At 40.0% G+C, this 27,261-nt stretch overlaps 1 pseudogene; it reads left to right on the top strand.

Annotated features, from left to right (window-relative positions):
* The first annotated feature begins 6,505 nt into the window (after nucleotides 1-6,505).
* Nucleotides 6,506-6,610, top strand: LOC149069000 (U2 spliceosomal RNA; annotated as a pseudogene).
* The last annotated feature ends 20,651 nt before the right edge of the window (nucleotides 6,611-27,261 follow it).

The following is a 27,261-nucleotide window of genomic DNA, read 5'->3' as shown; positions in this document are numbered from 1 at the left end:
CCGGCTATAACGTCAACAATAGTCAGTCGCTACTGATTCCCATTGAAAATAATGTTGACGGAACTTGTTTATAACGTCAATAAAGACAGAAACGGCCATGGATATAACGTCACATTTTTCGTGGCTTTTGCTTTTGTAGGGTATTTTTTTTTTTTTTTTTTTTGAAGAAATTCTGAGCATTTTTTAGAGCTGAATGAGCATTAATGTGCCATTTTCTCGTGAATGCATGAATTTTTCTCGGTAAATTCTGTGGTGTTTGGTCAGAACATATCTCCAAAATATAACTTTTTGATCTAAAAGTATATATATCGCTAATTATAACTAATTAGAACTGAGATAAATGCACAAATACTTGCGTAAGTCTAAACAACATGCTGATATATATTTTCATTTGTATTTGTGTGTATTCATTATTTTTGATTTTTATACCGAAACTGTGATTTTGGAGTTATCATGTTCTGACCAAACACCAAAGAATTATGGTCACCCTAATGAAACTTAAACTGAATATATCATATTTGATTGCATCTGAGTATATATTTTTCGTACTTGAAAAGATCTTGAAAACATCTACCTCGGTTGCAAAGACACCTCGGTTATAAGGAGAAAATTTTATAGAACCTTCGATGTGTTGTTAAAACCGAGTTTGAATTATTTCATCATAGAATGAATGGTAGAAAACGTAAAGGGTGCTTGAGGTTGAAACTGAGATGGCGTGATAACTGTAAATATAAAAATTACCTGGAAGATGCAAAAAATAATAATAATTTTAATCACGAATATACTGTAATAAAAGTATACTGAACAACGATCGCCCACCATTATACATATCTCAGAGATATCGGAGGAATTTACGGACATGTAGGCCTACTGGAAAATGTCGAGTACATCGGGCTTCAGCAGTGAAATTCCTGCGAGGAACTCGTGACCAGAATTTTGTTGGTAAACCAATCTCATATAGACTAGTGAAGCTCACACAAGCATTGAAAGACCGTGGCCCAATTGATTTCAATTTTGTAAGTGCGTGAACGGTGTTAAAAATGTACAGTTTCAACGCTACCCAGCGGTCATCACGACCACTTTGATCAGGATTTCCAACTGTATATTTCTCAATATTCGAAAATTTCTCTCCGTTACTTTTCCCAATTCGTTGAAATTAACCTTTCGGAGCAGAAACGGAAATTTTAAATTACTCTGTAGACAGAGGCGGATTTAACGGAGCGTGCCCAGGGCCCCGAGAAATCCTAACTTCACACTTTCTTCTAATTTAAGGAGCCCAATATCTTCTTTTGCGCCAGGGGCCTCGACCGACTTTAATCCGCCACTATCTGTAGTTTTTTTTAAAAACTACTTCGACACCTAGAAGTACCGATCAGTCATTTCGACCGCAGTTGAAAATTTCGTTGTACTCTTAACCTGATTTTAAATGTAATTTTTAAATATAGTGTATATGAAGATTCTAAATATAAAATACATTTTTGGAGAGAGAAATAAAATTATTAATTTTCTCTTCTAAAACTACTGGGGTATAGAATCATTCATGTTTCATTACATTTTTTGGAGTAAGTAAACACACAGGGTGTTTCCAAAGAAGAGATGGGTCAATGTTTTCGGAGAACTAACTTTGATGTTTTGCGAAGAAGGTTAGCGGAAGTTTTCAAAGACCGGTTGGAATCAGTAGGGGTGGTAAGTCAATGGGAAGAATTTAGTACGAAGCTGTCCTCTGTTTTGCACGACGTCATACCCTTTGTTCGAAAAAAGCGTGTTTGTACATCACACCCTCTATGGTTCACGGATAGCGTGCGGAACCTTTATCTTGAAAAGAAAAGAGCATTCAGAGAGTATAAAAGTGGACGAGGTGACCTATCATTGTTTACTGATAAAAGAAGACTGTTGAAGAAAGCGATAAGGGATAGTAAAAAGCAAGTTGAATCTAGGTTGGCAGATAACATTGGCTCTGACCCAAAATCATTTTTTCGATACGTCAATAATGGATGTAAGGGGACAGTTGGCCCCCTCTCGATAGGAGGCTCAAAAGTAGAGAGCAATGTAGGCATGTGTAGTGCTTTCAATGACTTTTTCGCGTCGGTTTTTAATGGAGATAATGATATTCGATATACGGGTGTTGCATGGGGTAATAAAACGCTCAACGATATTCAAGTGGAAGACGTGGAGGTCCTAAATCTTCTAAGAAATGTATGTGCAAGCAAAGCACCAGGACCAGATGATATCTATCCCAGGGTTCTCAGGGAAGGTGCTAATGAATTGTTGGGGCCAGTCGCACAGATATACAGGAGTAGTGTTGCTGAGGGTATCGTCCCGAGAGATTGGAAACTGGCTAACGTTGTTCCGATATTTAAGAAGGGTAGTAGAGAAGTGGTGTCTAATTATCGTCCAGTGAGTTTGACGAGCTCCCTCTCGAAAATTTTGGAAATTATCATCAAAAGGCAGTTTGTGAAGTGGATAGACGAGAATAATGTATTGTCGGATAATCAGCATGGGTTCAGGAAGGGGAAGTCATGTGTAACTAACCTCCTTTGCTTCTATGATTACGTGACTAAGGCTTTGGGTAAGAGCAAAAATGTCGACGTTGTTTACCTTGATTTCCAGAAGGCATTCGATCGGGTCCAACATGGCAAACTCTTGAAGCGTTTACACGAGATTGGAATAGGGGGCAACTTGCTGAATTGGATAGAATCGTGGTTAAGAGACAGGTCGCAACGAGTTATGGTGAACGGGGAATTCTCTGGTTGGACAGACGTCACAAGTGGAGTTCCTCAGGGAAGTGTCCTTGGCCCCATACTTTTTTCACTTTTTATCGATAAACTCGATCAGGGTATCGATGGAATTACTAGCAAATTCGCAGATGATGTGAAGCTAATGAGGGTAATCGGGAATGAAAGCGATAGGGAGTTGCTCCAGACCAACTTAAACAAGATTGCAGCATGGGCAAATGAATGGAGCATGACGTTTAGCGTAGATAAGTGCATGGTCGCTCATTTTGGTTCGAACAACCCACGGTTCTCTTACGAGTTGAATGGTGTCACTATCCCGGATGCAACTAGAGTCACCGATTTGGGAATTCTCATTGACGAGCGACTTAAGTTTTCTGAACATTGTTCAGCGGTGGTCAAAAAAGCGAATAGAATGCTTGGTCTCATTTTCAAAAAAGTCTCTTCGCGTTCTCCTAAAGTCATTCTTCCGCTTTTTCGAGGCTTAGTTCGTCCTGGACTAGAGTATGCTGTAAGGTTTTGGAGACCATACCTACAGAGGGACATAGACTTGGTTGAAGGGGTGCAGAGAAGAGCTACGCGTGTCCTTATTGGCACACAGGGCTTGAGTTATGAAGAAAGACTTCATTTTTTGAATATGTTTACATTGGATGAACGCAGGTGTCGAGGAGATATGATCGAAGTGTTCAAAATTTTCAATGGGATGGATAGGATGGACCATGAACTTTTAGTACACCGCCAATCGACTGCTTTTACAAGGGGACACCAGTATCGATTGGTGAGGGACAATGCAAGGTTATGGTGTCGCAGGGAATTTTTCTCCAATAGGGTTGTTAATAAATGGAATAGCTTACCCCCGGAGGTAGTAAATTGTAACACAATTGACACGTTTAAAAAGAAATACGATAAACATGTTGGGGTAAATCGAGAAGCTATCCATTCTTAGAATAAGACAACCATAAGTATTCTTTATGGGCATTGTATAATATTTTATCATGTGTATATATTGTTTGTAATTTGTGTTAATTGCATTTTTAATTGGGTTGCTGTATTTTTGAAACATATGACAACCATATTTTTATGGGCATCTTTTTATCAGCCGCCTCGTTGGGCATTTTGCCTGTTGTGGCGTTGTATTTGTATTTGTATTTGTATTTGTAATTTCTAAAAGATGATTGAATTCATTGAAATAATATATTTTTTGTCTTACAAATACTCGGTAGGAAATAGGGTATGGAGGTGCTATATATATAATTCGCTGTATATATACAGTGAATTATATATATCACCTATAAGGGCACCACATATAAGGGTACTGTATATATACAGTGCTATATATATATATATATATACAGTGTCCTTGAGGGTACAGTCAAGGAGGTGAATCATATTTCATTTTCGACCATGCATTTTATTGCCGTTGGCGTCCAAGTCGATGTGCCAAATGTTCAACTAAGCAGGAGTAAAATTTGTACAGTTTTCTTAGATCCCGTATTTTATCGGAAAGAACCATTGTTTTCCCCATTATTATTTGGGAATATGGGAAACAATGGTACTATTCCCGATATGTGCCAGTTACCGGTCCACTCATAGGAGAAAAGGTTTTGGAATTCGCGCGTGCTTTTGGATGCGACAACTTTCCAGCAAGTGTCGGCTGGCTGAATCGTTTCAAAGAACGGTATGGTGTGGTAGCAAAAAACAGATTTGAGGGGAAGCAAAGTCAGTTCATATGAAAAATGTGAATGAATGGTGAAATAGTGAAAGTAATAAAGTCATGTGATCCTTGCGATGTATTCAAAGCAGACAAAGCCGGAATCTTTTTCCAACTGTTACCTAACAAAAGTTTGACATTTTTAAAAGGCATGTGCATTGGTGGAAAATACCTTCCGGACCATTTGTCTGAGCATGCGCACACTTTTTTAAAGGAATTTGTTGTTTCATTGGCTTCCGCGCAATACTTGTGCAAAATAATAATAATAATAATAATAATAATAATTACGGATTATTTGCTTCTAAAATGTTAATTAAGTAAAACTTATGCAAAAAAACTTCAATGCTTAATTGATTTGAGTTGCTTTGTGTTATTTTCAAAATTCAACTTCATCCTTTTTTCTATTATCTAGAACGTAAATAAGTTTCCCCCCCCCCCCTTAGAATCAAATTCCGCTACAACGAATTTTTTTTTTTTTTTTTTTGCGCATGTTAAAAATCGGAAATTCCTTTATAACGAAGTGATTTTTTTGGTTTCTTGGAATTCGTTATAACGGGATTCGACTGTATTCTGTTAAGTGAAAATAAAGCTGATATTCTACCTTAGCATTGCCTCTATGGGAGAAATTTTGGAGCCTGAGGATCCGTCTGAGAGGGGTATCCGCTTATTCATCACCCAAATTAAGCGGGACGGACTGTGTTTCATTCTATCTTTGATTGCGCAAAGAAAAATCGGGGCAAATAGGCGTCCCGAAAACATTTCTAGAGACAGTGAATGTATAATAGCGAAAAACCGGGACATCTGGCCACCCGATGTCAAATCAACTTTTCAATTAGAAATTTTCACTGAGAATAAATACATCGTCAATTCAGAAGAGATGCCAATAACAGCATAAATATGCAGGTGCCTAATGATTAGAGCCCGGATTATGCGCATATGCATCTGCATATTTTGACATTTTTAGCATTAAGGCATGAAATCAAAGAATTTTCAGAACAAGTGCATACTTTTTAAGGTTTATTCAAGCTCAATCTCTTTTGTTTTCAGCAATTTTTCAAATTAATATTGTTTGCAATATTTTCATAATATCGGTTATTATTATTATTGTTATTATTATTATTATTTTTTTTTTTTTTGCAGCTGGGATTTAGTGAATTAATGTTTGTGTAAACATCTTAGCACATTCGTATGTTAAACCCTTACGGCAAGTTTAACATACGAATGCCTGAAATCAGGATGATTTCGATTCTTGAATGCAATTTTGCACAAAAAAAGAAAATTTAACTGGAACGTGTTGATCAAGTGCTCGCAAGCCCGATATCGGACACGAGCATCGAGCACTCTGGGTGATTCAGGGAGCACCGTGGTGCTCGCGAGCAATGGGTTGAAGATGCCTGACTTTGAGAAACCGGACTTGGGGGAGGGGAGGGGGGGGGCCCAGTGCAGGACTTGGGATCCCCTCGGTGAAACGAAAAGAAAAATGCCAGAATTTTTACCAGTTTTTTTTTTCGATAAATGCTTAAAAAAAATTCAACAACACAGCATTTTCCAGAAAATGAAAGTAAATGAATTCATTGTTGAAATGTCTTATCGCATAATTATTATTGTTGACTGTCATTTTGATTGACGATCCTATTGAAAATCGGCTATAGGAATTCCATAGAAGCAAGGTGACCAGGTACGTCCCGTAACAGGAAACAGTAAAAATAACAATCGCCATAAATGACGAGGATATTTAACACTATCATTTATTGTTATGATTATTGCTGACGTTACTGTTAACGATGTGTTGCAGCCGGAAAAATAAACACATTACCTACTCAAATACTATCAACAATTACTTTTTTCCCCCTAGACACACGCGTGGACTTTGTTTCCCTGTGTTACATCGCTGCCATTTTGTTATTGTTCCTAATTATGATTTATGTCTAACGTGAATAATTGTCTGTTAAGATTTCGATTGTTATGATGAGTTTTCCTATGGTTATATTATGCACGTTTATATTGTTTTTTCTGAGTTGAAGATGGTGTTTCCCGTATTGAGATGACAGTTTCGACTATTATCGCTTCTCGGCCTTTTGGCTAAGATCAAAGTGTAGTTTCGACTATTGCTGATGTTACTGTATTAAGAAAAATTACACTGATTTCAATAATTGTAGTAACTTTTTAAGTAAATAATGGGTGTTATATTGTTGACAGAAGTAGTGTTATATTGCGAGGTAGCTGTGAAATCCGTGACGGATGGGATAGATCTATTTGTTTCTTTCATTGTTATCGAGAGCGATGAGAGTCGAATGCGTATATAAATAACCATTGTTTGATGTTGTCAGAAACGCTGTTATCTAAAAGAAAGGGTAATATCCATTGTTATTGAAAACATTTAAAAATTCATTGTTTTTTCAAGCAGCATTCCTAAAATCATTCATTCGTTGCCGAAGAGTGATTTAATAAACGTATTGTTGTCAATGGCAAATTTATTGCCATAAAGAACGTTTTAAGAATCCTGTGTTTGTACAAAACACATTGTTGCCAATGTATTCCAATCAAAAGAATTTTTTGAAAATGGGTACTCAAGTAGTGTTATTGGAAATTTACCATCATTTTTATGGAGTTGTTGAAAATTAACCGTTATTCATAGCATTGTTGAAATCAGCAGTTATTCTTAGCATTTTTAGAATCCACAGTTATCCACAGCAAGTTTTAAACTTAGCATTGTTGAAAATTGACGAAAATTGACAGTCATTCATAGCATTGGGGGAAATATTTTTTACTTCAAATACTGTAGGTGAATTTAGAATCCATTGTTTTTTTGAGAATCTCCTATCGTTAGCATTGTTGGAAATCCTTGTTGTGCAAAAAAACTTACCATAACATCGTTGACGATGTTGGTCAATAATAGCGTTCTTGAGAATAGTGAATGGCATTTTTGGGGAAAATAATGTAATCAAAAAACACACGCAACAGCATTATCAACAATATAAAGTTATTAAACAGAAACAATATTGTTTTATCAACATTATAATGCAATCAACAGTCATTGAAAATTTATAATTATTTAAAGCATTATAAAACCTTTTGTAAGAAGAGCATTCATAAGGAGTTATCATTGTTGACAACACCATTTTCAAATTCAATTATTATTGATATAGTATATATCAGTATATAGTATTTCATTTGTGATTTTTTTTTATTGTTTTGAAAAGCATTGTTGAAAATTTAGTCACATCAATAGTATTATTGAGAATAAAATGTTATTTAGAGCATTGTTAAAAATCTTGGGTAGTGAACAATTTTTTGAAAATATATTGTTCTTTTTTGAAAATCATAAGATCGTGTTTAAATTGTATTGGTCATAGACAGCATTGTTGAAATTTTTGTTACGCAAAGCATTGTTGAAATTTTTGTTTCGCAAAGCATTGTTGAAATTTTTGTTACCCAAAGCATTGTTGAAATTTTTGTTACGTAAAGCATTGTTGAAAATCTGATATACTTGACAGCATTGTTGAAGATTGAACGTTACATCATTGGAAAAAAATCTACTGTAATGGCAAACATTTTTAAAAACCTATTGTTACTCACAGCATTGTTATCTCGACGGCGTTCTTGAAAATCTTTTATTGCAAATACTACCATTGTGTTGGCATGCAATGCGATCAATTGGAAAATCATTTTGGAAAATCTCGTGGCAATAAAGAATATTTTCAAAAACCTATTTTGTTATTGCATTGTTAAAAATCTATACTCACCAACGTAAATTAAAAAATGTGCAGCACATTATTGTTATTGATAGATTTTTATTCATCCAAACCAACGATTATTCACATTGTTGTCGAAAAAAAAATATTGTTGAAACACTTTTAACAAAAAAAATCATCAATTTCATTTTGTAAAATCCATTGTTGTGAAATCTATTATTATATTATATACCACATACTTCATGGCTCCCTCAGGTGATGTCCAAGACCAGGCCCATATCAACAGCATCATCGGCCCTCGAGTAAGCGGTTGTGACTACGGCTCAACTTTGTACTGGGTGAGGGCCCGGGCAAAGCAGGAATTGGGAACCTCTGTTACTAGAGTCTAAGCTGTTTGGTTAGTCATGTGTAGTTCAAAGTTTGGGGCCCAGGGCAAATTCTTCAATTGCCCAGGCGGAAATCGGGCCATGCTTGGAACCCGTTGACTGCCCTGAAGTACCAGTCAAGCACCAGATTATTTTTGTTTCATTAACTAATCATGAGATGAGGATGGGGGAACCAGTGCCGTCCTAACACCTGGGCCCACCCGGACACGTCCCGGAGGCCTCAAGAGGCGCCTTGCAAAATGAGATCTGGTTGAAATTTTTGAGGTGGATGCATGTACATTTGCCTGATTGAGCCTCAGAAAAATTACTTGGCCCGTGGGGCCTATGTCTTCCTTAAGACGACCCTGGTGGGAATCGCGGGGCCGTTGTCCCATGTGGTAAATTTTAGGGGAAATAAAAAACCTCCATTATAGAATCACAGACCTTTACAGAGAATATGATAGCAAAATTACGATTGCCCCTCCCCCTCCCTAAAAAAATAAAATTCTTGTCACAGCTCTGCATTAAAATGGGGTCCTGCAATACAGCTGGGAACCTTGGACAGCAGGGCCGTGTTATGAGCATCACGGGCCCATGGCCAAGAAAATTTTCTGAGGCCGTACTTGGCTGAAAATGCTTCCCTACAAAATGTTACTATCCAAAAGTTCAATCATATATCCTTTATGTGAGCCCCCTCTTCTCTTGTGGCCTGCGGGCCGTGCCCGGGCGGACCCATGCGTTAAGACGGCATTGATTGTCGGTCATTGCTCGGGTGAGCTTATGCATTATGAAGGCTCTTTCTAAGACTTTTGACAAGTGATTTTTTTTTTTAAATGATCGTGTTAAAATATGAAAGACCATATGAAATGGATTGTTAAGGCCCGGGCGGTCTCAACAGCACCATGGACTGCCGGAAAGGTAATGTTCTGGGAGATAGGGCTTATAACTAGCTAGAATTACCAGTATAATTGGGACCCTCATGCTACTCCCGTGTGAGCCCATGCACTAAAAAGGCTCATGACAAGACTTTTCGCAGGCTTTAAACCTCTCATTTTCGTGAGACCTCCTCTGCACTTGAGGCCCCCCCCCGGGCCGCACCCGGGTGAGCTTCATGCGTTTAGACGGCACTAGGATGGGACTAACCAGTGCCGTCTTGACGCATGGGCTCATACGGGCACGGCCCGGGGGTCTCACAAAAATTAGATCCGGTTGAAATTTTCTAGGATTTACCAGGTAGGGCCTCACAAAAATCACTTATCCCGGGGAACCCATGGTGGTCTTAAGACGGTCCTGCCTTGTGGGGGGGGGGGGGGGGGCTCCCAAAGTTGGATTAGCCTCCCCCCCCCCTCCCCCGCTCCCCGTTCGAGACGATCCTATCATAGCGTGATGTTTTCTCATGATTGAAACATCAAAACGGAATCTTTCTATTAAAATAAGAATAAAAATATCATTTAAAGACTCCATTAATACATGATTCTCGGACATGAAATGGTCATGTCGGACATATTCTTGATAGAGCCATCAAAACTCTTCCCCCAATGAGATCTATTTTTACATTCGGACATGATACATGCATGTTATTCCACAGGAAATCGAAATTTGATCAATTTTCATAGTCAACCGGCAAAAATGTTTCCATTCTAATGATCATAATGACGGGAAAAACATACTTTTCCATGTTAAAATTCGACATGATCTAATGACCTAATAACTGAGTAATGTTTTTTTTTTTTTTCAAAGACAATTGTTCATTTAATCTCGAAGGTCAATTGCTTTTTATTGCCGCCACGTGTCCATCATCTCAAACGGTATTTTCTAATAATCGTAAAATTATTCGTTTTTCCATTGTATTATCATCTGTTACAAATTAGGTAGCGCCATCTATCGGCGGTTGGACGACTTAAAAACATTTCAACTAGTATTTTGGTGTATATGTTACCGGCAAAGTATGAAATCCAGGCATTCTATAGAATGCCTAGGCATTGTATAGAATGCCTGGTCGTTTCAGGCAAAGTATGAAATACCGGTTTTATTCTATACTTTGCCTAGGCATTCTATAGAATGACTAGTCATTCTATAGAATGCCTAAACACAATCCAGGCAAAGTATGAAATATCTTCTTCCAACAAATCTCTTTAGGGGCGGTATAAAATATTACATAAAATTAAAATTTCATAGAATTTTCTTTTTTTCCCGGAAACGTTTCCCTTTCGCACTCGTGAAAAAGGATCTGTTGAGGGGCGGTATAAAATATTACAATTTCTTCGAATTAAAATTTCGCAGAATTTTCGTCGTTTTTTCCCGTTAACGTTTCCCTTCGCTCTCGCGAAAAAGGATCTGTTGAGGGGCGGTGTAAAATATTACAATTTCTTCAAATTAAAATTTCGCAGAATTTTCGTCATTTTTTCCCGGAAACGTTTCCCTTTCGCTCTCGTGAAAAAGGATCTGTTGAGGGGCGGTGTAAAATATTACAATTTCTTCGAATTAAAATTTCGCAGAATTTTCGTCGTTTTTTCCCGGAAACGTTTCCCTTCGCTCTCGCGAAAAAGGATCTGTTGAGGGACGGTATAAAATATTACAATTTCTTCAAATTAAAATTTCGCAGAATTTTTGTCATTTTTTCCCGTTAACGTTTCCCTTCGCTCTCGCGAAAAAGGATCTGTTGAGGGGCGGTATAAAATATTACAATTTCTTCGAATTAAAATTTCGCAGAATTTTCGTCATTTTTTCCCGGAAACGTTTCCCTTTCGCTCTCGTGAAAAAGGATCTGTTGAGGGGCGGTATAAAATATTACAATTTCTTCGAATTAAAATTTCGCAGAATTTTCGTCATTCTTTCCCGGAAACGTTTCCCTTTCGCTCTCGTGAAAAAGGATCTGTTGAGGGGCGGTATAAAATATTACAATTTCTTCGAATTAAAATTTCGCAGAATTTTCGTCATTTTTTCCCGGAAACGCTTCCCTTTCGCTCTCGTGAAAAAGGATCTGTTGAGGGGCGGTATAAAATATTACAATTTCTTCGAATTAAAATTTCGCAGAATTTTCGTCATTTTTTCCCGGAAACGCTTCCCTTTCGCTCTCGTGAAAAAGGATCTGTTGAGGGGCGGTATAAAATATTACAATTTCTTCGAATTAAAATTTCGCAGAATTTTCGTCATTTTTTCCCGGAAACGTTTCCCTTTCGCTCTCGTGAAAAAGGATCTGTTGAGGGGCGGTATAAAATATTACAATTGCTTCGAATTAAAATTTCGCAGAATTTTCGTCATTCTTTCCCGGAAACGTTTCCCTTTCGCTCTCGTGAAAAAGGATCTGTTGAGGGGCGGTATAAAATATTACAATTGCTTCGAATTAAAATTTCGCAGAATTTTCGTCATTCTTTCCCGGAAACGTTTCCCTTTCGCTCTCGTGAAAAAGGATCTGTTGAGGGGCGGTATAAAATATTACAATTGCTTCGAATTAAAATTTCGCAGAATTTTCGTCATTCTTTCCCGGAAACGTTTCCCTTTCGCTCTCGTGAAAAAGGATCTGTTGAGGGGCGGTATAAAATATTACAATTTCTTCGAATTAAAATTTCGCAGAATTTTCGTCATTTTTTCCCGGAAACGCTTCCCTTTCTCTGTCGTGAAAAAGGATCCATTGAGAGGCGGTGTCGTCAAATTAAAATTTCACACAGTTTTCAATTTCAAACGTTTTCCTTTAACTCTCTTGAGAAGGAATCCCTTGAGGGGCGATGTCGTCAAATTAAATTTTCACACAGTTTTCTTCGATTTTTCCGGGATACCTTAACGTCTGGCTCTCTGGAGGAGGGATCTGTTTATAGGATCGGTATAAAATATTCAATTTATACGATTACAATTTAATATAATTTTTCCTAATTTTTTTCTGTAAACTTTTCCTTTGGCTTTCTTGACAAGGGATCTGTGGATGGACGATATAAAATGTCACATTTTCGTCAAATTAAAATTCATTCGTCAAAATAAATCACAACTGAATTTAAGCGTGTAATTTCTTTTTGGAATTTCAAATCGGATACGGACAACATTTTATCACTTTCGGACGTTTTTCGTGGAATACCTTTTATACGTTACCGTAAACAAAACGGCATAAATCTGTAATTACGCATAATCACCGGATTTATATCGATTACTATGCATAATCACCGATCAAAACGGATGAAATTATTGTGCATAATAACCGGCGATTATGCACAATCACCAGATTTATCACAATTACTGTATTTTATACATGGCACCAACCTGTAAATGTTGTCAAATTTAGTGCTCAATGATAACAATTCTGAAAAGTGCCCCGCGACGTAAAATTTTTGGAACCAGTATTCTATCACTTTGGTCCCTCCCCACGAAATGAAAGTGATCCCCCTTGGAATGAAATTTCTGGCTAGGGGCCTGATGAGACACATAACGTCAATTATTTCACCACTGACGTAAGCTCCCAAAGCTGAAGTAAATTGCTATCCAAAGAATTCTCGTAATTTTGGTAGATTGTAAAAACCGTGTCACTAAGTTTTATTGCACATTTAGGCTAACAAATTTCTTCGAGAAAAATACCGGAACTCAGGATTTCAAATACGGGTAAAATACGGAACATCGCCAATCATCGCCATAAATGACGACGAATGTAAGCAAAGTGGAAAACTTTTGCAGAAATCCCTTAAAAAACACCAATGGCAGGAAACAAACATTACTCTGAGAGAATTGCAGTGAACAAAACTGGATTCCACGAAGTACATTGTAAAATAACGAAATAAAACGTTTGAAGGGGCAAACAATTAAATCAACGTTTAGTATTTGCCGTCTTGCAGTGGAGTAGTTTGGGAGCTAGCGTTTTACTGTGGAAGTGTTGGTTCGAACCCTGATTCTCTCTGGCATGGATGTTTATCAACATTAACAAATTCCCTGGACAGATCATACAGGATCTCTTGAACATATTTGAGGATCACTTTATCAAGAAAGTAAAAAAACCATGACGTACGTGAGGTGAATATTCTTATTCATAGTTGTAATTATAGTGATATAATTTATGCGTCGAAAAATAATTTCAATAGTTGATTTTAATAAAGTATAAAACTATAAGCGTCTTTGCCGCTGTAGTGGTCGAGTGGTTATAGTGACGGACTCGCGTTGCGAGGATCCGGGTTCGAACCCCACAGTGGTGGTCGGCTGAAGTTGGTTTTCTGTGGTTCCCAGCTTCAAGGCGCAAATGCAAGCCGATCTCCCCGTTAAAAAGTCTCGCCACAGAGAGCGACAGTCCTACAACAATAAATCATTCAATCATAACACTTCACTCATAGTTAGAAAAACTGGTGGCAGATGGCAGCACTACACATAACAAGCATTAGAGAAACAAAAAACTTCACGTCAGGTTTCACTACACGTATTTCTGTTTTTTTGCTGTCCCGACCATCGAGGAGAAATAAAGTATTTTATTTCTCCTCTAAGGTCCCGACTTTTTTGCAGAAATGTCCTGAGTTTTCAAATATTTTCAACGAAGTTAACTTGACTTTTTATTCTTCAAATCAACGATTAAAATGATCTTTCCAGCTTAGAAATTACATCACGATAATGAGGCTTTTGGAATAGACATCATAATCATCATCATCATTGGCGTACTCAAAGGGAAAAAAGGTAAAACTCCCTCAGAAGGTAAAAAAATCTCAATTCCCCCTCGAGAAAATTCTGCGTACGCCTATGATCATCAGTATCACTTGGAAGGACAAGCACAGCATGTTTCTCCCATGGAAATCAATGTTAAAATTGCCGAATTTACCGTTGAAATGTGGAAATTTAGTAGGGTTTTCCGCCTCATCAATAATTTTAAAAATTGAACTGAATTCTCGATTTTAGAAAAATTGAGTTCGCTTAGAAATATAAAGCACAGAAAATTAAATATGAAATAATTATCCGGACCTACTTTTGAGTTAGATATTCATGCAATAACATTGATTTATATCTTCTCAAGCACAAAAATGAGAATTAATACTTCTGTATTGTTTTATAATATCCAATATCATCAATCTATATAGTTTAGGATGTTTTGAAATTAATTATGGGCCCATAAATTACACTGAAGAAATTCCGCAGCTTTAATCAAGCATTTTTTGAAGCAAAAGCAGGCAAATCGATAACTTGAGCTTCAAGAAAATTTTCGAAATATCTAGCACCCATCAAAAAGTAGAAAAAAAACCAATTCATTTCTACGTTTCTTTAATTTTGATTTATGTCTTTCATGAGTTGCGCAGGAAGTCGCCATATTGGTTACTATGTATGTCTCTCCAGAAAAAGGGAAATATCACGTGATTCAAAAAGCCTCATTAAGAGACTAAAAACAAGAATATTCATCTCACACATTTGTCATGTTTTTTTTTAATTCACTTTAATTTGAAGTGGCACTTTATTTCTCACGATTGGCGAATTTTCAGTGATTTTAGCACGAGTTAACGATTTCGTTTACTTTTGGCATCATTTAGCGATAATTGACATTGTTCCACATTTTCCCGTATTTCGAATCCCAATTTCACGTATTTTTCTCAAGCAAATATCGTCGACCTAACAATAAGCAATTCTTTACTTAGGATCTCTATCTCCCGTATTTCCACCGATAAAATATGGTAAACCTACGTATACCAATTTGTTTTCCGTGACCGACATACCACGGTCACTTACCCTCGATTAGATGAGTTAACGGGCGCTTTATACATTATATTTTTTGTTCATAAATCCGTAGAGGAAAATTTCGGTTCTTTCAAGACAAAATGATATCGCATAATCCGCATTTGCAAGTTCCATTTATCAATGATGAAATATTAACAGTAGAAAGACGGAACGGGTGTCTTTTTGACCCTGCACGCTGTTTAAGCTTCCATATCTCTGCTAAGAACAAACCGAACCACTTGGAATTTCTGGACTGTTCCTGAATTAGCACGTTCTTATTGTATACCAAAGCTTCCTTTCGTTATCTTTTTTAACAACGAAGCTACGAGCGGATATACCTAGAAAGACCGAAGGGGGGGTCATAGTGACCCTTCCTTATATTCTAGCACATTATGCGGTAAATACTACTATCGTCGTCACAATTGATTTCTAAGTAGGCTATAATCCTTCTGAAAGTCTTTTTTGCGTTTGACCTTGTGTGTGACCTTTCTTTTCCTCTCATTCTTATCTGCAAGTGTCGTCAGCAGGTGTGTCATTTTTGGTTTTTGTCAAGCATTCTTGCCATATTATCCGTTAAATTGTTTATTCTGGGACGTAGAAAATTTGAGTGCATGTGATCTTTTCAAACAGTTAGTTTAGAACATAGTTTCCCAAACTTTTTGTTCCATCGCCCCCTTCTTCAGATAAATTTTTCCCTCATCACCCCCCTCCCCCCCACTCAAGCGAACCCATATATCCTATGTTATACCTGTGGCTTCTATCGCTCCCTTGGTCCTTTCTATCGCCCACCAGGAGGCGATTGCCCACTTTGGGAAACATTGGTTTAGAATGACGAGAAAACGTATATTTACTGAAGAAATACTCCAGGAGATGCAAAGATTAGATGAGAGAAACTCTGGAAGCAGTTATGATGAAAGTGCAGAAGAGCATACATCTACCCTATGTCGAACTGTAGTGAAGAAAGTAGCGGTTCTGATGACGAATATTTAAATCAATATAAAATTATTTCTCGGGCGCGGTAGCCCAGGTCGATAAGATACTCGCCTAAAGTACCAAAGGATGTTTAGAGGTGTCGTGAGTTTGATACCCGGTTCGTCTTTGTCAGAAAACTTTCCTGGCACAGGGGTACAACAGACACTGCGACTTGACCGCATGAAGTCCCCCATTGAGGAGTTAGTGCACCAACCTCTCGATGAGCTTAGAAACAAGCTTGCCGTTCGGAATCGGCAATAAATTGTAGGTCCCGGTCTAATTAGCTCTCGTGTGCAGAAAATGACCGTGGTGTGACTCATTATAACTCGTTGAAGCCACAGAAACGATCTAAGAAACTGCAGCAGATGGGAGCATATGGAAAATCATAGAACCTTCCTCAACTTTAGGATGTCGAGGATCGCAAAATATATTGAGAGGAAATCAAGGCCCCACATTTTATGCGCTCAAAAAACATAAATGAAAGTGTTTTGGGTTCGTGACGCCTTATTTTCTGCGACAAAATGATTCGACATATACAGAAGCTGAAGCCCATCTTGGTCAGTTTCTTTGCTTGAACTGGATGCAACAATATCCATTATGTATGCAAGAGGTGCAAAAAACTTCCTACTGAATTCATTGTGGTCGTCCAGATTTGGGGTCCTCTATTTTTTCCCCAAACAATGACAAGATATCGTTTCAAAGAAATTTTGAAATTCATGCGATTCGATCTGACCAATTTTCTCTTGCATGTTCACTATGGATTTCATTCATAGAATACAGTGCGACGTGCTACAAACCAGGGCCCAATCTAACTGTGGACGAACAACTTCTACCCTCAAAAGCAAGATGTCCATTTACACAGTATATCCCAAGTAAGCCAGACAAATTTGGGACAGAATTCTGGCTTCTTGCCTGCGTTGATTCCAAATATATTCTGAATAGACAGAAAATCAGTTTCGATTACACTGGGACAGATAACACCAGACCAGCAAATTAACTTGTCTATGAACATGTTATTCGATTAGTCAAACCTTACCTAGGAGAACGTCGAAACAAAACAACAGATGATTATTTTACATCACTGAGATTATGTGCATTTTTGAAAAGGACAAGCTTGGTTGGGACCCTTCAAAAAGACCGTCGTGAGGTAACTCCAACTGCAAAAACAGGAACACGGGATCTATACTCGTCAATAGTATTCAAAACTGGAACTGATATCACGCTGACATCTTATCAGAGAAAAAAAAAATTAAAAATGTTCTAGTTCTGAGTTCACTTCATACTGATGTAACTATCAACGAAAACGTGAAAAAGACCCCAGAAACAGTTGCCTACAATAACGAAATTAAATATGGAGTCGACATCGTGGATCAAATGGTGCGATTATACACCAATAAGAATGGAAGTCGTCGCTGGCCAATGCATGTTTCCGGAAAAAATTACGAACTTCAACAGATCCTTTTTCACGAGAGCAAAAGGGAAACGTTTCCGGGAAAAAATGACGAAAATTCTGCGAAATTTTAATTTGAAGAAATTGTAATATTTTATACCGTCCCTCAACAGATCCTTTTTCACGAGAGCGAAAGGGAAACGTTTCCGGGAAAAAATGACGAAAATTCTGCGAAATTTTAATTCGAAGAAATTGTAATATTTTATACCGTCCCTCAACAGATCCTTTTTCGCGAGAGCGAAGGGAAACGTTAACGGGAAAAAACGACGAAAATTCTGCGAAATTTTAATTCGAAGAAATTGTAATATTTTATACCGTCCCTCAACAGATCCTTTTTCGCGAGAGCGAAAGGGAAACGTTTCCGGGAAAAAATGACGAAAATTCTGCGAAATTTTAATTTGAAGAAATTGTAATATTTTATACCGCCCCTCAACAGATCCTTTTTCACGAGAGCGAAAGGGAAACGTTTCCGGGAAAAAATGACGAAAATTCTGCGAAATTTTAATTCGAAGAAATTGTAATATTTTATACCGCCCCTCAACAGATCCTTTTTCGCGAGAGCGAAGGGAAACGTTAACGGGAAAAAATGACAAAAATTCTGCGAAATTTTAATTTGAAGAAATTGTAATATTTTATACCGTCCCTCAACAGATCCTTTTTCGCGAGAGCGAAGGGAAACGTTTCCGGGAAAAAACGACGAAAATTCTGCGAAATTTTAATTCGAAGAAATTGTAATATTTTACACCGCCCCTCAACAGATCCTTTTTCACGAGAGCGAAAGGGAAACGTTTCCGGGAAAAAATGACGAAAATTCTGCGAAATTTTAATTTGAAGAAATTGTAATATTTTACACCGCCCCTCAACAGATCCTTTTTCGCGAGAGCGAAGGGAAACGTTAACGGGAAAAAACGACGAAAATTCTGCGAAATTTTAATTCGAAGAAATTGTAATATTTTATACCGCCCCTCAACAGATCCTTTTTCACGAGTGCGAAAGGGAAACGTTTCCGGGAAAAAAAGAAAATTCTATGAAATTTTAATTTTATGTAATATTTTATACCGCCCCTAAAGAGATTTGTTGGAAGAAGATATTTCATACTTTGCCTGGATTGTGTTTAGGCATTCTATAGAATGACTAGTCATTCTATAGAATGCCTAGGCAAAGTATAGAATAAAACCGGTATTTCATACTTTGCCTGAAACGACCAGGCATTCTATACAATGCCTAGGCATTCTATAGAATGCCTGGATTTCATACTTTGCCGGTAACATATATATAATTACATTTAGATACATATTTAACACCGGACGCAAAAAAAAAAAAATCTGATTCCTTATACCTGGGTTCGCGACTTGGGTCACAGGGACTTTCGAAAAGCGTCGTGCGAAACTGCTTATAGGGTTTTTGAGCTCCACCCAAATTCGTGGGCGGAGATACAGGGAGGGGCAGCGCCAGAGGTGGAGGTCGACCAGGGCCGCAACTAGATCCTTGGTCACCCGGGGCAAACGCACATTTTGACGCCCCCTTGTAATGTTGAAGGAGAGGTTTCAGAATGAAATTTGTCCCCCCCCCCCCTAGGTTCCAGCGCCCGGGGCACGAGACCCGCCTGCTTTCCCCCCTAGTTGCGGCCCTGGAGTCAACTGATCTTATGGAAATATGAATTGACATCATCAGCATCAAATTTGATTATTCCCAAATTTTATTTTTCCGAGTAGGGTCGTATGAATTACAGCCACGGGTATTTGAGCTACGATTGCCGGCCGAAACATGATTCGCACGGGTTCCGAGAAGGGTCGTACGAATCAGCCAAGGGGTTTTTGACAAACATGGTTCGCAGGGGTTCCGAGAAGGGTCGTACGAATCAGCCAAGGGGTTTTTGACAAACATGGTTCGCAGGGGTTCCGAGTAGGATCGTACGAATCTCTGCTTACACCCAAGGGTTTTTGAGCTATGGGTAACGACCCAAACTTGATTCACATGGGTTCCGAAAAGGATCGTACGAATCTGCTTATAGCCAAGGGTTTTTGAGCTATGGGCCACGACCTAAACATGATTCGCAGAGGCTTCCGTATAGGGTCGTAAGAAAATGTTCACAGCCAAGTGTTTTTGAGCTGTAGGTCTAAACCTAAATTTGATTTGCGGAGCTTCCAAGAAGGGTCGTATGAATCAGCCAAGGATTTCTGACAAACATGATTCGCAGGGGTCCCGAGGAGGGGGGTACGAATCTGCTTACAGATAAGGGTTTTTGAGCTATGGTCTCGACCCAAATTTGATTTGCGGGAAGACTTCTGAGAAGGGTCGTGATAGTCATATGAATTACAGCCAACTAGTATTTGAGCTTCCATACCGAAACAGCCAAGGGTTTTTGACAAACATGATTCGCAAGGGTTCCGAGAAGGATCGTATGAATCTGATTATAGCCAAGGATTTTCGAAGCTATGGGACCCGACCCAAACATAATCCGCGGGGTCTTCCGAGAAGGGTCGTACGAATCCATCTTTAGCCAAGAGTTGGGTGGATACAAGAGGGATTAATAGATCACTTAAGTAACCTATGGTGCCACATAACACTTGGTTAAGCGGCCCCTGGCAGCTTTTCCGATCAATGAAGTGGCCGCACTCAGTGTGTTGAACACACTTGATATAAATTGTAGTCACTGCAGTCATCACTCACATGCTTGCACACTGTTTTGGTCACTCATATTCTTGCACGCTATTTTGGTCACTCACATGCTTCCACATTGTTGTAGTCACTCATGCTTGCACACACTCTAGTTCACTCTTTCGGTTGCTAACTCACATGGTTCCTTGCTTTATAGGTCACTCTTTTGATCATTTTACACGTTTACGCATGTTCTACGTCATTCCTTTGGTCATTCACATGCTTGCACGCACTCTAGATCATTCTTTTGGTCATTCGCATGCTTTTTTTTTACACTCTCTAAGTCACTCTTTTGCTCACTCACGTGCTTGCAAACTCTCTAGGTCAGTCACTAATCTAAGCCCTTACTGCAGAGGTTTTCAACCTTTTTTCTAGCCGCGAGCACTGCCCGTATCCATCATCAAAAGAGAAGATCACCCTTTCGACTCATTCAAGTTCGACTCACAACTGTATTTGTACAGACCCGGAACGCACAATTTGCACAAGTTATTTAATTGGAACGTTGATCGCGAGCTCGAAGTGGGGCGCGAGCATCATCAGCAAGCACTCTGGGAGCTTCGGGGAGCACCGTGGTGCTCGCGACCAACGGGTTGAAGATGCCTACTGTCTCGACAGAGAGAGGCGGGTTTATTTATGTAGGTTTCCATAAATTTCGCCACCCTTCTGCCATATTTCACTAGTTTTCTTGGTAACACGCTTCTCAAATTTGCCGGCCCTCCGAACTTGCCACAAACCTCCCCTCCCCACACCTCGTAGATAGACCACTGTTCCAGACTACTCCCCACGGGGGCAGCTGGATGTGGAGGGGCCCCCAGCTTCTAAAATACCACTACACATCCAACCATATTTCACGTATATCGATGCCAATCCCATTATATATATTTTTCTACCGTAAAAAAATCCAATACGCAGCCTATAAAAAATTACACGGCCCATTTTTTACACGTATATAAAAAATGGCTGACGCGATTACAGCCAATCTTACGAAAGAGCTCGTATAAAGCGTATCAGATCATATAAAATCAAATAAAAAAATGGCCCGCAATATACGCGGTAATGGCCCGCCATTTTTTACGACTCCCCCCTTTTAGATCATTTACTAAAAACAAAAACCCGATTGTTAAGATCAATATCTCGGCGCCATTTCATTTTTTTCCCCCCACCCTGACCCGAACCTGAACAAACAATACGTATAGCGTAAAACGTATAAAAATAATTGATTATACGTCTGTTTTATACGCCCCTAAAATCAGGGCCCGAATAGTTAGGTTAAACGAGTTGAGAAATCGTTACTTATTATGCGCTGGTGAAATATCTTTGAAGATATCTGATATGTTATCCGATAACTGTTTTATATATGAATCTGTGTCTCACCCCCGTGGCCCCCACATCCTGAAGCGGGGTCCCTAGGCTGGGATCTTTTACGGGCCCCCTGACCAGATTTTCACGGGGCCCCCCTTTATGATGAATTTATAGCGTGAAAAAACAAAAAAAAATGATTAAAATCCTCCCGGGCCCCAGGGCTGGAGCCTTGTTAGCCCACCCCTTGTGGTGGGCCATGCTCGCCCCCATCTATCCCAACTACAGGCTTGGGGCCCCCCTTTCTAGGGGCCCCCATTTTAGAGTGTGGGTCACTTCATTGGTATGAAGAAGTGCCGCGGGCCGTTTAAGTTAGTCGGAACCGCGCTGTCGCAGATCACTCGAGTGAAATGGGAATCTGCCGCGGGTCACGGAAGTGTGTTATCTGGTAACGTGCCGCAGGCCACATAAATGACGTGGTACTGCCACGCGGGCCACTTCAATGATTTGGAAATATGTCGCCGGCCGCTTGAGCGATCTGAGAATGGGGCCACTGAAGTGATGCGATCTGGGAATGGGGCCACTGAAGTGATGCGATCTGAGAATGGGGCCACTGAAGTGATCTGAAAATGCACCACGGGCCGTTTAAGTTTTCTGTCGTCGGACTCTCAAGTGATCTGGAAACGTACCGCGGGTCACTTGCGTGCACTGGATAAGCGGTCGCGGAACGCTTACGTGCTCTGGGAGCTTCAGGGAGCACCGTGGTGCTCGCGAGCAACGGGTGGAAGATGCCTACTGTCTCGGGCCACCTAAGTGATGTGGAGCTGCAACAAAAACTGCACTTTGGAGATCTGGAAATATGTCGCTGGCCGCTTTATTGATCTGGAGCTATGCCTTTGATGCCTTTGGTTATTAAAGTGATATGGAAATGCTCCGCGGGTCACTCAAGTTATCTGTAAATATGCTGTGTGGGTCACACGTGATAATCACGTCACGTCAGTCTAGTCTATTTTGGCCCCTTAACACTATGCTTTCTCAATCTTTTTTCTATCGGTCTATTTCCTGGGCATTGCGCAAGCCAGTGGTTCTCAACGGTTACTTCGCGAATCAAACCCGAGTGCGCATGCGTCTGTGCGTATTCACCTTTGGCTACGTTCCTTGCGCACGTTCACGACAGGAGGCGCCACTACACCGACAAAATGAACGGCAATAGTATCGTAAACGAAACAGAACCGCTTTTAATATGCATACATTTTTAAAAACGCTGCTTTCCAACGGAGGGTATTTACTAGTATATTTACAGACGGGGCTCTTTTCTTAGCCCGAGATATCAACGAAAAAAACAGTTATTTTCCGAATACTATGCTGAGGTGAACTCGGAAAGAAAAGTCATCATGGCTCCGCTGGGACTCGAACCCAGTCCCTCTCGCATACCGGGCAAGCATGATACCATCTACACTACTGGAGAAACGACCCTGCCTTCCTTATTTCACGCTCTGTGGCGTGTTCTTCAGCGCCTCAAGAGGCCGCCCTGGGTTCGAGTCCCGGCGGAGACCTGATGACTTTTCTTTCCCAGTTCACCTCAACATAGTATCCGGAAAGTAACTGTTTCCTTGTTATACAGAGAATTCCAGCGAAAGCATTGTAGAAAATATTGGTTATACAAAAAGTTTTTTTTAAATCGCGCTATAAATTCGCTGTCTATAAATTTTTCTCATGAAACATCCTCGGATTGGGGGGCACCCTATCAGAGAACCCTCCCCTCCCCCCCAGCTTGGACGGCGAGGGCAGTGCCATCTTAACACGTGAGCATTTATTTATTTTTTACTTTATAAATTTTATTTCACCGAATTAAGGGGCCATTCAAGTATTACGTCAGCAAAATTTTTAGGTCATTAGGCAATTAGCCATTTTTTACTCCCCCCCCCCCCGTCAGCAAAACTCTGACTCACCCCTTGTCAGCAAAATTTCGTCAGCACTGCCTCCCCCCCCCCACCTCCTAACGCATATTAGTGGATCAGAAACGCACGCTAGAGGGGGGGGGCATAGGGGGCTCGTGCACCTCCCCCAGACGAAAAACAAATTTTTTAATGTAAAAGCATTTAAAAAAAAATTAAAAATTCCGAAAGAAAATACCTTTATTATGTTATTATTATTATTCTTACCAGGCAGGGACCTGGCTCTGTCCCGCTAGGGATATTAGCCATTTACTCGGCTGAGTTGGTCCGTGCTGGAGAGTGCTGAAGGTGTCCGACCAGGAAGAGATACGATACATTCGAAGGCCACCCGGTCCGGCACATCCAGCCCTCTTTCCTCCTTTTTATCCATGATGAGGGCACTATCCAGTCCCCCCCCCCTCTCTCATCAAGCAGCTTAGCATTAGTGGTGTCCCTGTGGGCCGCTCGTTCCGACCTGATTTGATGCAATTCTGCCATCTGGCTCCTTACTTTGTGGACGAGCTTGTATAGGAATGTAGTCGTTTCGGTTATGTTCAAGAAGGCGTATAAGTTTTCCAATTTTCTCCGTGCGGTCTGCCCTTTTCAAAAGTCCCGCTCTCCATAAAGGTATGTTTTCTTCTGAAGGCGCACACCAGCCATTGTCACCAATCTTGACCTTCGGAAGGATCTGATAGATCTTTCTTCCTATTTTGGTGTTGGTTTCCCACTGTTGTTGCCATTTTCGAAGCATGGTTTGCTTAAACTTGTTTTTAGCCCATGCTCTGGGGGGAACGGGAGGTGGTGATCCACGGTTTCTTTCTTGGTGGGCTGTTTAGCCAGTGTGTCTGCCTCTTCGTTTCCCCAGTTGCCTTCGTGCGCCTTGACTCAGGAGAGCGAGATGTTTGGGCTATTAATAAGAATTCCTCTGATAATTCTGGCTGCTCCCGTTTTGGATAGCGGGTCATCAATCGAGTGAAGTGATGAGAGAGAGTCCGTTATTATTCTGACTGGTCGATTCATCACTTGGGCCTTTTTGACTGACTCCAGAATAGCATACATCTCTGCTTGGAAGACCGAGGTCTCGTTATTTAGTTTATGGGCCCATTTGTGTGTAATTTTTTGTTTTTCGATGATGACGAGGGCTGCCGCCGTGGCCTCATCCCTTCTAGACCCGTCTGTGTAAATCTATGTCTCTGTTGTTGGTTGCTTCTGTTTCAGACAGATTTGTCCCTGCTTGGTGCTGGTGGCTGGGTGGGCCGACCATCCTGTAGCCTTTTGGTCTATTTGTAAGGGCGTGACTATCCCGCTGCTTCTCTCCGGTCTGGCGGGTCTTTTAGGCCTGGTCAGCAGTCTCATCTTGGCTTCAAACTCTGTCGAGAGACTTAGTGGAGGGAGACCCGTGATCGTCTGAAGGGCGTTGGTCGGTGTCGTCGAATATGCTTTCGTGTTTATTATGTTATTATAATCGAGATTTCGCTTAATTTCAATACTATTTGTGAAGGCTAAGAACTCGAAATTTCTCTTTAAGAAATTCATTGCGACCCACCTTTATGGTATAACCTTTATATATATCCCCTTGACCCGCGGACCAAATGTGGCCCTGAGGGTTATCTGATGCGACTTGGCCCCCAAATCCAATTTTGTAAAAATGAACTAAGCGGCACATTTACAAATCGCTTAAATGACCCGTGGCACAATTCCAGAGCATTTAAGTGGCCCGTGGCACATTAAAAGATCACTGAAGTAGGCACGTGGAACATTCAAAGATCACTTAAGTTACCCTTGACACCGATCCAGGACGCTTAAACGATCCGTGACACATTTAGAGATCCCTTGAGTGACATGTGGCACAGGTTTAGAGTACTTAAGCGGCCCGCAGTGCGGTTCTACATCACTCAAGTTACCCGGCGGAATATTTCCAGATTACTTTAGTGATACGTGGCATAATTGCGGATCACCTGAGTGATGCGTTGCACATTTCCATAGCCCTTAAGTAGCCCGGACACATTTCCATAGCCCTTAAGTAGCCCGGACACATTTCCATAGCCCTTAAGTAGCCCGGACACATTTCCTGAGCACTGAAGTGGCTCAGTAAAGGATTTACCATTAGGGGGAATGTCAGATCAGGTTCCCCCAAACCAGCGAAAGATTCCCCCCGTTTTTGGCGCACCGAATAAGATGCCATTAAGAATATTTCACATTTTCATAAAGAGTCGTTGATGACGTAAGCATCATCCAAACACCCCCTTGTCATCAAAAGTCAGCAAATCGGTAACCTCCCTCCGTCGTAATACCGCTGACGTAATACTTGGATGACACCCCCTAAATACTCATATTTACTAAATTATTGAATTTATTTGCGTATACACGTGTATTTTATTGTTTGTTATGTATTCGGAGATTTTTTTTTAACATATTTAATTAGCGTCATCTTCTCTATGCATTTTCCCCTCTACATATGATATGTAGTTCGTGTGTCTGATTAATTTGTATTTACTGATTTTACTCTGATTTTTATTGTATTTACTGATTTTACTCTGATTTTTATTGTATTTACTGATTTTACTCTGATTTTTATTGTATTTACTGATTTTACTCTGATTTTTATTGTATTTACTGATTTTACTCTGATTTTTATTGTATTTACTGATTTTACTCTGATTTATTGTATTTACTGATTTTACTCTGATTTTTATTGTATTTACTGATTTTACTCTGATTTTTATTGTATTTACTGATTTTACTCTGATTTTTATTGTATTTACTGATTTTACTCTGATTTATTGTATTTACTCTGATACCCGTGCGTTTTCTTTCTGTTTTCCTTGATTGTTTGTATTGTGCACCTATAGTAAAGTCAGAAGAGTCCTTTGGCCTACCAACAGATTGGCATACTAAATAAATCAATCCCCGGGCACGACCCTTGGACCTGAAAAGAAGAGGGGCCTCACACAAATTAGAACTTGTTGAAATTTTTAAAAGTAAGCATGGCGGGGAATCAGAAAAACCACTTGGCCCAGAGCTCACGATGTTTTTAAGACGGCCCTGGACCGGGGTCTATTTGATGTGAGGGTCATGATAATAATCGCGGTCCGCTACAAAGGTAGAGCTAACAGGGCTTTTTTAGTCCAGGGCAGTCTTAAGAGTATCACTGGCCCCGGGCCAAGTGGTTTTTCGGAGGCCCTACCTCGTGGTATATCCTGGAAAATTTCAACCGGATCTCATTTTTGTGAGGCTCCTCTTCTCTTGAGGCCCCCGGGCCGTGCCCGGGTGGGCCCATGCATTAAGACGGCACTGCTTAAGCCTTGGGCGGCCCCACCCTACCCAGGACGATTCCGATCATTTTTCGTTTTTTTACCCTATTAATTTGCTAAGGAGGTTGGCCGCCGAAGATCCTGGGGGCCCCCGCTACTGGAATCGGAAGGCCATGATAATGATTATTATGAAAGATTAAAGGTTTAATTTCTCTTTATAGTTATTTTTATTTTATTAGTTTTTCTTTTTTTCTTGAATGGCTCTTGAAGCGTCTGCTGCCATCTAGCGTTAAATCGTTGAACTTAAAACTCCCGAGAATGTTTATTTTATCAGGATTTTCTACGACAAGGCAAGCTAATCCACAACCTATAGGAGAACGCGGGCCAGCTCCATGGTCCGGGTTCGTGTCGGACGTCGGACCTATGTGTAAAGACGGCACTGATGCCACTTCATTGGTTTGAAAACGTGTCGCGGGCCACTTGAGTGATTCGGATTGGTGCCGCGGTTAACTTAAT

The sequence above is a fragment of the Pholcus phalangioides genome, unplaced genomic scaffold, assembly GCF_987345545.1.
Source record: "Pholcus phalangioides strain wild (caught in Gottingen) unplaced genomic scaffold, Ppha-v1.0 ptg000024l_1, whole genome shotgun sequence".
Lineage (NCBI taxonomy): Eukaryota > Metazoa > Arthropoda > Arachnida > Araneae > Pholcidae > Pholcus > Pholcus phalangioides.
Note: the sequence above shows the minus strand (reverse complement) of the source record. Positions and strands in the feature narration are given on the sequence as shown.